Below are 11,952 nucleotides of genomic sequence, written 5' to 3'. Positions count from 1 at the left end.
GAACCACCCGGGCTGAGCTCTTCCTGGTTGTACCCTCTTGTTCGGTGCAGACATTTCCCCCTGGCCAAACACGCTGTTTTAGCTCGGAGTGTGAGGTTGGAGGTGAAAGTGCTGAGCTCGGCACATGTGCACTTGTGTCCATGTGGAGCCAGTGGCCGTGTGCCAGTCAGGTGTCCGAGTGCTCTACAACCAAAGATCTACGAGCCTTTCCTTCGTAGTTATTTGTCCCGTTTGATTTGAAGACCAAGATCATTTCTAATTTAATATGTTCTCTAACTCTAATCGCATTGAAACGAGGCTCCTGACCTTCCTGTTGACCTCTGAAAAAGTTAAAAGGCGTTTTTGATCATTTGACCACGTGTGTGTTGGTGAGTTACACTCACAGAAGTTGTGTGCTGCTCAGCTAGATTGTAGGTCAAGGAGAACGAGCGGAAGTGACTCGGGCGTGTCTAAGAGCCATCGGATCACCTCAGGTGCCATAAATCCTTTTCATCAGCGACAGAGAGATTAGGATTGTGGTTTTATGAAAGAGTGAGGGGAGTGGCTCTGCTGGATAAACACAAACACTGTTTATTAGCTGCTCAGGTGAAGAGGTGAGGTTTGGCCCAACGTGGGTGAGGATCTGTTTTCATTTAATTGTCTTCGTGAAAACCAAAAGAACACACAAAGGGGTTAAAGGAGTGAGAGGGGGAGGGGTTCCTTTACATTCTTGGTCGTTGTCTTTTCATCTATATTCATTCTATTTTTATTTAAAAATTTTGAAGTTGGCAATACTCGATAAATCCAGTCTAAACAGTTTTTTTTTTATTTGCCCCAAGGCCTGTTTGTTGATTCATTTAGATTCTGGGTGGAGTGTCAGAGTTAAGACAAACTGTAGCCAAGCCCATTGTGTATATAAATGCGTGTGTGTCCGTCCTACAGTAGCCGGCGGCCTGCGTCTGATGTGGTTCGGTGACCCAGATATTCTGACTCATTCATTCTGATCCGCCACATCACGGTGGAAAGAGCCGATGACAAATAAAGAGCTGGAAAAGGAGAGTGGAAACAGATGACCGAGGGACGACCGGGAGGTTTGGAGTAGCCCTGGAAAGGGAAAAGGATCCGTGATCCCAGAGTTTGATGGGTTGTCTAAATATGCAGGAAATGATGCAAGAGCGAAGGTTTTACCAGCGATCAGCCCAAACCTCAACATGACTCCTCTGAGCCACAGTAAGACACGGGACATTTAAAACAACAGTCCAACATCTGGCCGTCTAACCTTTGGAGTAACTGACCTTGATGGAATTATTGTCCCCCGGTTGTTTTTCGAGTTTTAAAGAGTTTGCAGCGAGTTTCTGCCACACAGCGCAGATGTGTTGGGAAGCTGTGGCAGGAACAATTCTGTCTTTCTTCCCTGTGACACCGGAGCTGTCTGAGGAAATTCTCCCTCATCTGCTGTGGTCCGGATCTACAAAGGTATATGGGGCAGCAGCTGAGGTTCTCATGACCCCCTCCTCTGGTGTAAAGTTTAACCAGACCTGCCCAAAAAAAGCGAAAAAACGTTGGTGTCACACTGTGTTAAACGCCACAGACGCTTCACAGCGAGCAGAATCGACTTGCCTACTCGGGTTTAAGGTTTCCCAGCCTAATGGGAAGCAGATTCATGGCTGCCGTTTTGGCAGTAGGAACTTTCTCCCCGTTGCATTTGAAGGTAGTAGCTGTGGGTGATGGTGCCTGGTTCCCCTTTGCCTTGACTCTCTGGTAGTACCCATTAGCTGATTTCTATGGGGATCTTCCTATGCCCCCACTCGCGTGGGGCACTCAACCAACATGTGATTCGGTGGGTGAAGTCGCTCCGTGCAGCTTGCAGGATGGGTCCTCCTAATTGCTCCAGACCTTGAGCTTACTTGGACTTGCCAAAAGGTGGGCCAAGGGTTGGGATTAGGGTTAGGGTTAGAGGGTTAGGGTTAGGGTTAGAGGGTTAGGGGTTAGGGTTAGGGTTAGGGTTAGAGGTTAGGGTTAGGGGGTTAGGGGTTAGGGTTAGGGTTAGGGGTTAGGGTTAGAGGTTAGGGTTAGGGTTAGGGTTAGGGGTTAGGGGGTTAGGGGTTAGGGTTAGGGTTAGGGTTAGAGGGTTAGGGTTACGGGGTTAGGGGGTTAGGGTTAGGTGGGCCAATAGCAACAGTGCCAGCTGCCTCTGGTCATCACCTTGTCACTGTGTGGTCACTAAGAGATCTGAAAGCCTCATGTGACTCAACAGCTGGCTGAGTCACATCAAGCCTGACGCAGCTGCCCTCCATTTCCGTCATCTGCAACACATTACCCAGAACCCTTTGCTCTGGTGCTGGGCCAAGCGCTCCCTCGAGGGCTGCCAGCCATCACTGACGATGCATTTCCTGTTAGCGCACCGCTGTCTGTGACTTTCATATGAAAACAAGATTCTTATATCAGATCTTAGTCATAAGCACAAGATATTGAGCCGTGTGTGCACGGCTCATGCACGCAGTCCAAGACAGAGTGAGGCCAAGAGCTCATTTGCTTTTCTGTCACAATGTGTGTTTTCTGTGTGTTTTTGTTAAACTTGTTTGACAAAGATAATTGCTTTTATTTCCTTGGAAACCTGGACTCAAAGTTCACAGGTAGAAGGTCTTTGATGTTTTTTTGCTTCTGTTTGCGTCCAAATTTCAGAGGGTTAGGGTTAGGCTGGATTTGGAAAGGATTTTCTTTATACCTCCTCTCCTCTCCTCTCCTCTCCTCTCCTCTCCTCTCCTCTCCTCTCCTCTCCTCTCCTCTCCTCTTCCTCTTCCTCTTCCTCTTCCTCTCCTCTCCTCTCCTCTCCTCTCCTCTCCTCTCCTCTCCTCTCCTCTCCTCTCCCCCTACCTTGATTTGATTGATTGATTGATTGATTGATAATAAGTTTGGGAAACTAATTGAAGGGAGGTGAAAGTCAAAGGAGAAGTTCATGGACATAACTACATCTAAAACCAAATAAAACCTGCTCACTTGTAAATGGACTCTATTTATATAGCACCTTTCTTGTCATCTTTAGCTCCTCAAAATAAAACAATATGAAAAAACAATCAATTAATTATCTGGGAGGCCCTCTATCCTAATTTTGTTAGTTTCATATTAAAATAATAACAGCTGGAAACATCTGACCTGGATTTCACAAAGTGTGCACTTTCATAATTATTTTAATAATCGACAAAGTTCCCCCAAACCAGGTGTTGGTTTTCTGGTGAAGATGGTTCTGACCACAAAGTGAACCAGACACCACGGGACAGTGCTGCTATGACACCAGATGTGGCTTGATTAACCCCAGGTGAGGATGAGGGGAGACCCACGGTTCAAAGCGAGGAACTCAAACCCTGGGGCGGCCCCGGTGGTGTGACGAGCACTCAAACCAAAACAAGGATAATGACTATCTGTGAACATTTGTGTATTGGCTCATGTATGTACAGCGTTATTATAGACACGCCTCTAGAACAGCTGGAGAACACGTTCTAAAATATCAGGTACCTGGATTCGACATGGTGGTAATTTCCACCATTACAATTTCCTATGACATTCACTAGATTCTGCAATTAATGGACATTAAATAATGGCATTTCAAAGGAAAGTCCATTTCCCTCAGAGGGGTCATGCTGGAGCCCTTGGGTGAGATGCGGGGGCGATATTGGAGCCTTCGGGTGAGACCTGGGGCGATATCAGAACCAAACAACCATTCACACTCACATTCACTACTGACGCTAGGAGGAAGCCAGACTAGAACCCACGTGGGCATGGAAAGAACATGCAAACACCCTCAAAAATCCCCCTGACCCCAGGGGGATGAGCGATAGTTAAATGTCCCAATGACTTCTTCATTTCATCGTAGACATCACGAGGCTGTGCTGCACCTCCGGCTTTTTAAGCTCCTTAACTTTACTCAAACTAACACAATGAAATAAAATACTTACTAAAGCTGGTCATTCGTTTCTCTCATATTATCATATTTGGATTTTCTAAACTAAATGCAGTGTTTTTCTAGATGGTGGAGAGTTGTTAACGTACGTTAGTTCCTTGTAGCATCATGATTAATGGCCCTTTTAATGAATCGAGACAAATGCTAAGCAAGTAGCCTAAGCTAACGGCAGCTTCCTTTAGTCGTGCTGAACTTTGCTCAATATACGTTTAATCTTTAACGTGTGGAGGGACTCGACTCCTACATGTTTGACATTTGCACATAGACTTAAAAGGGTAACATAAAGTACGTATATGTGCATGTTAGCACCGCAAAAGTCAAGTTATGTTTGACATCAGGTGCTTGTGTCATATGCTGTTTACTTTTATTTTTACTCAATTCAAAGAACACACCCACACACATTTCACAAAGACGTTTCCTAAATCTCCTTTATTCTAATACAGAACTGAAAGTGGGCATCCTGTGTAAGCGCTGTGTGTGCGTGTGTGTGTGAGTTTGTGTTGGGGGAGGTGTAAGTGTGTTTGAGAAATAAAGCAGGAAGAAGGAAGGAAAGAAGTTGGCAGTGTACTGGGTCAGTAACATAAAGTGCATCTAGTGTGTGAGAGTGTGTGTGTGTGTGTGTGTGTGTGTGTGTGTGTGTGTGTGTGTGCATGTTCACACCTATAGTTTCCATATTCTTCTCAAAGAGGCAGACAAGTTGTTAAACATGGTGCTATATAAAGTCTGTGATTCACAGTTCAACACTGACCTCCTTTGCCGTTAAATGACGCCCTTCTCCTTGAAGCCTCTCCGCCTGCATCGATACGCTGCTGCTGGTGCTGGTGCTGGTCCTGGTCCTGGTCCTGGTCCTGGTGCTGGTGCTGGGCACGAGGCTCAGACTGCCTTTCAATCCCTGCTGCAAATGTCAACTTTAGATGAAGACACAAGTCTTGTACAGTAGTGTGCCTCATTTGGACGGAGAGCCCAGGTGGTGTCTGGCTGCTGGAGGGTCACCTGAGAGGAGAGGTAAGTGGACCCCAACGTAGGTCTAGGAAGAGTGTCAGTGTGGAGAAGGGACGGTTCTAAGGGCAGCAGAAGTGGGTTGAATCAGGCCCAGTTGGAACCAACAAACCCCAAATGATCAGAACCTGTGGATACCAGGCCATCAAGGTGCCTGCTGCCACCCTTTTTACAGTGCAATACTTCCAGTCATGCCAGGTTTCAAGTCATTTGGTCACGCTGTCTGCATACGTAATGGCCAAAAGCAGCTTCTGACACCAAAGAATCGAGAGCTAACTGTAGTATTATTTATTATCCATAAAAGGCTGATTCAATGTGACCAATTCTACTGGTAATCTCATTTTATCTTAGGAACCTTTTCAACATGCAGGCAAATCCACAGTTTCAGGTCAGAACAGTAAAGAACAATGTTTCCTGTGTGGTTGGCCTCATATTTATTAACATTTTTAGCAACATTTCCTGTTATTAGCACGATTAGCATCAAGGCCTGTGGTTCGCCTCCGTTTTAACATTCAGCTGCAGCTCACACACAGACAGATTTGACGCATTTGATCGACACATTGTGGAGGGTGAAACATGCATGTGCACACGTGTTGGCACTGAAGTCAACGGTCAACCGTTTCTTAGAGCGCCTTAAAGATTCTTAAACATGTTCGCCTGATGACACCTGCTCTGACAAACATCGCTGCTCGGAAGGACAGATCGACACAGTAGATATCAGCTTTACAGGCTAACGTCTGCGCAACAGGTGTGGGCTTACAATGTTACCTCTGTCTCGCTCGCTAACACACACACACACACACACACACACACACACACACACACACGAGATCTTTATGTTTGACAGGAAGATGAATGGAATTGACAGATGTACATATGACTTCTTGCAGTGTGTGCTTCAGGAAGTAGCTTCTGTGTGCTAAAACAGAAGCTACGTTGTGGAAACTTCAACTCTGAGGTCCTCATAGGTCAAGAGGGTTAGAGAAGTGATTGGAAGTCTGGGTTTTATGGGCAGCCAGGGAAGAGAAACCAATATGGGGGGAGTCTGATCTCTCCTGCTGATTCCTGCCAGCACTTTGGCTGCAGAACTTTGGATCAGATGGAAGCTTCCCAGAATTATTCCAACATCCGGACAACGCTGAAGCCTAGACCTGACTTAGAAATGAATTAGGCATCATGGATTATTGTTTCCGCATCATGTTGACTCAATATGCATCACAAATTAAGACAGTAGTGCTCGACAACTGCTAGATAAGTGTGATTAATCGATAACTACTCCAGGTCGTGGGGTAGTTCCTGAGCTCTTGGGACCAATACCTTCAGTTTGGAGGTATGACTGCTTGCTTGCTTTGCTCTGGTTCATAGAAAGGTACAACTGGGTGTCATCGGCATAGCGATGAAAATCAGTGGCGCGTTCTGAAATGAGATTTGCTAAGCAAACCATGTAAAGTGTGTTGGTCCAAGTACATAACCCTGTGGAGTGCCACCACTGACTGTAGCATAGGAGGGAACGTCTGTGAAGGTAGAAGAGTCACAATCACCTTCTCAAGAATTTCTGAGATAAAGGGATGCTAATTTGCTAATGTATCAGGAATAAGTGATGGTTTTTTTAAGCCGTGGTCTGATTACTGCCACCTTAAAGGCGCATATCTGTGTTATTTCAGCTGCTGACTACAGATAACAGAAGTTTGGGGCAGTCCTCTGTAGAAGAGTCAACATTCCTAATGACCTTTGATCAGCACCAGGGATTCCTGCACATGCTTGGATCCAGTTCCCAAAGGGAGCCTCCAATGAGGAGATGTATCACCAATATCCATAAATGAGCAAATCCTGGAAAAAGACGTTCCACTTTGCTTCGTGTTTACAGGTTTACTCCTCAACATCCAGACAAGCTGTGCTGGACAACCAGAGGTCTCCCAAAGCTACAGGTGATCGTGTCCCCACGGCACTTTGGATGTTTCCCTCCACGGGAGCAGGAGAGAAGAAGACTGCTGTTACGGACCAACGGTGTTCCGATGGCACCATGTAGCCGCCCACAGAGGCTTCTGCTGGACCCTGATCAATGTTCTCCACATCTGCTGGAATGACAACTTCTAGTAAAGTACCTCCACGGGCTCTGAAGAGTCCTGAATCCAGTCTGTCTCTGGACCTAATCCAGTCTGAGAGGTCAGAGGGTGAGATGGGAGATTTCGGGTGAAAGGGTGAATTAAGTGTAGAGAACGCAGGAGGTCACAGCTAATGATCTTAAGTCCTCCACAGACCAAAGGTCTTCCTGTTCATTCTTCAACAGTCTATTCAGCTGCACAGCCCCGACCTTTGACCCCAGCCCCCCCCTGTGGAGATCCCGTTTCTGTTAAGTCCTCTGCAACAGTTGCAGTTGCCCACTGTCTCCTGTGGAAAATCTGCATTAATCATTTTATTGAGGTGACAAACAAAGAGGGTATTGATCACAAGGCTTTGCAGAGGATTGAGGAGAAGCTTAGTTCCAGGTCCAATTACCCAGAAGCGTCTGTAGGCAACAGAGGGAATTAAATGCCATTGAAGCGAGCCTTTAAGGGGGTTTGTCTCTCCCCCCACCTGCAGCAGACTTGTACTGTAAAGCCCCCCAACACTTTCCATCCACCCCAGCGCTCCATCAGTTAGCAATCGAGATAGCTCCGGACCCCGAAAGGTTCCCAGGCTCATGGCGTCGTCACACACTAACCCTAGACCATGAAAGAGCTGGCTGAACCCTGCGGGTCCTTGCCGGAGCACCAGAACGAGCCAGCTGCGTCTTCTTCTTAAAAAGACCAACAGCGTTGGGGTCCAGGCGCCTGGATTTGCTCCTCAGGGTCCTCCCGGCTTGGGAGGGGGGGCTGATTGTGGCCGGTAGACAGAGCCGGTCTGCTTATCATGTTTTAACCCGCTGTCCACAGTGACTCCGAGATTTCTGAAGGAGAGGTTCTGAAGGAGCCACACACACACACAGACATGCACACACACACACACACACACACACTCTGCATCTCTGCTATCTTGAATAAACATTCACCAAATATCACGTCTTTTTTGTGTTAATTATCCTGAAGGCGGGTCAGTGAGGAGCTCTGCCGTGGTTCTGGTCTCCTCTAAATCCCCCAACAGCACTCAGGATCTCAAGGACTTTTTCCTGGAAAACTCCTGGAATCCGTCCTGGTGTGACTTGACATTTCCATGACTGGAAAAATTATTACACATTATTCAACATCGTGTTTCGGTAGTGTGGCTTGTTTATATATTTATGGGCGGGGGGGGGGTAGTTTAAATGTCTTCCTACCATGGGGAGCGTATATTTCTTTACATATCCATCATACGCACACACGTGCACAACATGTGCTCTACTTCTCTTTCCAAGAAGAAGCCACATTTTCTCTGTATGTATCCAGCTGCTCCCCCACCCCCCCCACCCCCCCCCCCACCCCCCACATACTGCTGCCTGCCCATTCTAATCTGTCTGGAGTTGGTATAGAACAAGAAAGTGGTGGTGTGTGTGTGGGGGGGTGTGTGTGCGTGCGTGTGTGTGTGGGGGGGGGGGGGGTTGAAGTCAGACCTTGAAATAGTCCTGACTGTTAATCAGTAGTTTTGAAGATGATCAAATGCGCTCCATTATGAGGGGGGACAATAGAGCTGGGGGGGGGGGCTCCTCCTCCTCCTGGTTCCAGTCCTCCTGCTGCTCTCTGACAACAGGAGAGTTCCTGTTGTCCTCACGTCCCCACGTGGCTGGAGTCCACCTCCCGTCACCCGTTTAAACCCGTGCACGCTCGTCACTGCAACTCTCCGGGATCGACTCTCCAGGTTTGAATCTCCTCATCGATGTTCTGCTGTCGACATTCACTTCATGTGAAGAAAGGAGCGAGGGAAACACCCTTCAGCGGACTCTTTGCTCCTCTCTGAGCAAAAACCTGAAAGTTCCAACCTGGACAAGGAGATTTAAAATGTTTATTTATCTTGCTGATGAATTGAGCCGCCGGACATCTCAGCATACGTTCTGATGAGTGGACCTTCAGTTATGAAGTTGAGGAGAGCACCTGTTGAGCAGTCACACACACACACACACACACACACACACGGGGGAACACCCACCACCCAGCAGCCTGAGCCAATGGTTCCTGAGGCTTCTCTGTCCTCAGCCAATCAGCTGCAGAGGAGCCCAAGCGGGGCCACGTGGAGGCCAACTGGTTTCCCTCAGAGGGAAGCAACAGATCCTGGGAAATGGGAAGAGAGAAAGGCTTCTCAGAGAGCAGCCGTGACGTCAGAGCTCTGCTGGAGCTCCTCTGGTCAGGCCAGAAGCTCGGTGGCCATAGTTTCATCAGCGCTGGCTCGTGCTGCTCATGATCATGACGGATCATAACCCTGACCCTGACCCTAACCCTGACCCTAACCCTGACCCTGACCCTGACCCTGACCCTGACCCTAACCCTAACCCAGACCCTGACCCTGACCCTGACCCTGACCCTGACCCTAACCCTAACCCTGACCCTGACCCTGACCCTGACCCTGACCCTAACCCTAACCCTAACCCTAGCCCTGACCCTGACCCTGACCCTGACCCTGACCCTGACCCTAATGAGACCAGCGTAGGTCTAACCTAATGAATCAGCTCTCCTCTGCTCTGGTCTGGGGGCTTTGCTGTGGAACCACCAACTGTGTCCATGGGTGACAGATGTGGGAAATAACTCAGGGGCTCTGACACCTAATGTGAGGCCTCTCTTGTCTGTGGCTGCATTAGCTGGACTCACAGCTGGACTCACAGCTGCTGGCGACCTGGAGCTGGGCCTGGGCCTGGGCCTGGGCCTGGAGCTGGGCCTGGGCCTGGGCCTGGGCCTGGGCCTGGGCTGGGCCTGGGCCTGGGCCTGGCCTGGGCCTGGAGCTGGGCCTGGGCCTGGGCCTGGGCCTGGGCCTGGGCCTGGGCCTGGGCCTGGGCCTGGGCCTGGGCCTGGAGCTGGGCCTGGGCCTGGGCCTGGGCCTGGGCTGGGCCTGGGCTCCCCGTCACTACAGCGCTGGCTCGGCCCTCATGTGTTCACCAGGGGAGTGAACGCACGAGGGCCGTCCTGTTGTGTAATGCAGATGGTTTGAGGTGCTGCCCGCGTGCTCTCTAGCGCCACCTGCAGCAGCATCAAACCCCCACTCCTGATATTCATAAGTGTGTTGCACTTGTTGGGTGTGTGTGATGTGAGCAGCATCTTGGTGACTGTTCTTACCGGCTGCTGCGGTCAGGAGGAGCGTGTGGGCTCAGCAGGAGGAGCTGATTGGTTACTAATAATCTCCACCACACGGATGAATCAACCGAACCTGCGGTGACGGAACTGTGCTGCTTCACATTCATTTAAGACAGGAAGAGGTGTGTGTGTGTGTGTGTGTGTGGTGTGTGTGTGTGTGTGTGTTTCAGTTCAGTTCTGACAGCTTATTGCTACTAAGACTCTGTCTTTATTCCACTAGTGTTTGAAATTCCCACAAACCATCAGCACCAATGTCCTGCTGGTGTGTGTGTGTAACCCTGCTGGTGTGTAACCCTGCAGGTGTGTAACTCTGTGGTGTGTAACCCTGCTGGTGTGTAACCCTGCTGGTGTGTAACCCTGCTGGTGTGTAACCCTGCAGGTGTGTAACTCTGCTGGTGTGTAACCCTGCCAGTGTGTAACCCTGCTGGTGTGTAACTCTGCTGGTGTGTAACCCTGCTGGTGTGTAACTCTGCTGGTGTGTAACCCTGCTGGTGTGTAACTCTGCTGGTGTGTAACCCTGTTGGTGTGTAACCCTGCTGGTGTGTAACCCTGCTGGTGTGTAACTCTGCTGGTGTGTAACCCTGTTGGTGTGTAACCCTGCTGGTGTGTAACCCTGCAGGTGTGTAACCTGTTGGTGTGTAACCCTGCTGGTGTGTAACCCTGCTGGTGTGTAACCCTGTTGGTGTGTAACTCTGCTGGTGTGTAACCCTGCCAGTGTGTAACCCTGTTGGTGTGTAACCCTGCTGGTGTGTAACCCTGTTGGTGTGTAACCCTGCTGGTGTGTACCCTGCTGGTGTGTAACCCTGTTGGTGTGTAACCCTGCTGGTGTGTAACTCTGGTGTGTAACCCTGCTGGTGTGTAACTCTGCTGGTGTGTAACCCTGCAGGTGTGTAACCCTGTTGGTGTGTAACCCTGTTGGTGTGTAACCTGCAGGTGTGTAACCCTGTTGGTGTGTAACCCTGTTGGTGTGTAACCCTGCTGGTGTGTAACCCTGCTGGTGTGTAACCCTGCCGGTGTGTAACCCTGCCGGTGTGTAACCCTGCCGGTGTGTAACCCTGTTGGTGTGTAACCCTGCCGGTGTGTAACCCTGCTGGTGTGTAACCTGCTGGTGTGTAACTCTGCTGGTGTGTAACCCTGCCGGTGTGTAACCTGCTGGTGTGTAACCCTGTTGGTGTGTAACCCTGCTGGTGTGTAACCCTGCTGGTGTGTAACCCTGCTGGTGTGTAACCCTGTTGGTGTGTAACCCTGCTGGTGTGTAACCCTGTTGGTGTGTAACCCTGCTGGTGTGTAACCCTGCCGGTGTGTAACCCTGCAGGTGTGTAACCCTGCTGGTGTGTAACCCTGCTGGTGTGTAACCCTGTTGGTGTGTAACCCTGCTGGTGTGTAACCCTGCCGGTGTGTAACCCTGCTGGTGTGTAACCCTGCAGGTGTGTAACCCTGTTGGTGTGTAACCCTGCTGGTGTGTGTGTGTAACTCTGCTGGTGTGTAACCCTGTTGGTGTGTAACCCTGCTGGTGTGTGTGTGTAACTCTGCTGGTGTGTAACTCTGCTGGTGTGTAACCCTGCTGTGTGTAACCCTGCAGGTGTGTAACCCTGCTGGTGTGTAACCCTGCTGGTGTGTAACCCTGCTTGTGTGTAACTCTGCTGGTGTGTAACCCTGCTGGTGTGTAACCCTGCTTGTGTGTAACCCTGCTGGTGTGTAACCCTGCTGGTGTGTAACCCTGCTTGTGTGTAACTCTGCTGGTGTGTAACCCTGCTGGTGTGTAACCCTGCTTGT

At 49.5% G+C, this 11,952-nt stretch overlaps 1 long non-coding RNA gene across 1 annotated transcript; it reads right to left on the bottom strand.

The window, feature by feature from the left end:
• Positions 1 to 7,799: 7,799 nt before the first annotated feature.
• On the bottom strand, positions 7,800 to 9,785 carry LOC130524770 (uncharacterized). The gene is made up of 3 exons (XR_008950241.1): positions 9,709 to 9,785; positions 8,508 to 9,162; positions 7,800 to 8,135 (listed from the first exon to the last, which is right to left on the bottom strand). It is a non-coding gene; the product is annotated as an uncharacterized LOC130524770 (long non-coding RNA).
• Between the last annotated feature and the right edge of the window lie 2,167 nt (positions 9,786 to 11,952).

Source organism: Takifugu flavidus, chromosome 4, assembly GCF_003711565.1.
Source record: "Takifugu flavidus isolate HTHZ2018 chromosome 4, ASM371156v2, whole genome shotgun sequence".
NCBI lineage: Eukaryota > Metazoa > Chordata > Actinopteri > Tetraodontiformes > Tetraodontidae > Takifugu > Takifugu flavidus.
Note: the sequence above shows the minus strand (reverse complement) of the source record. Positions and strands in the feature narration are given on the sequence as shown.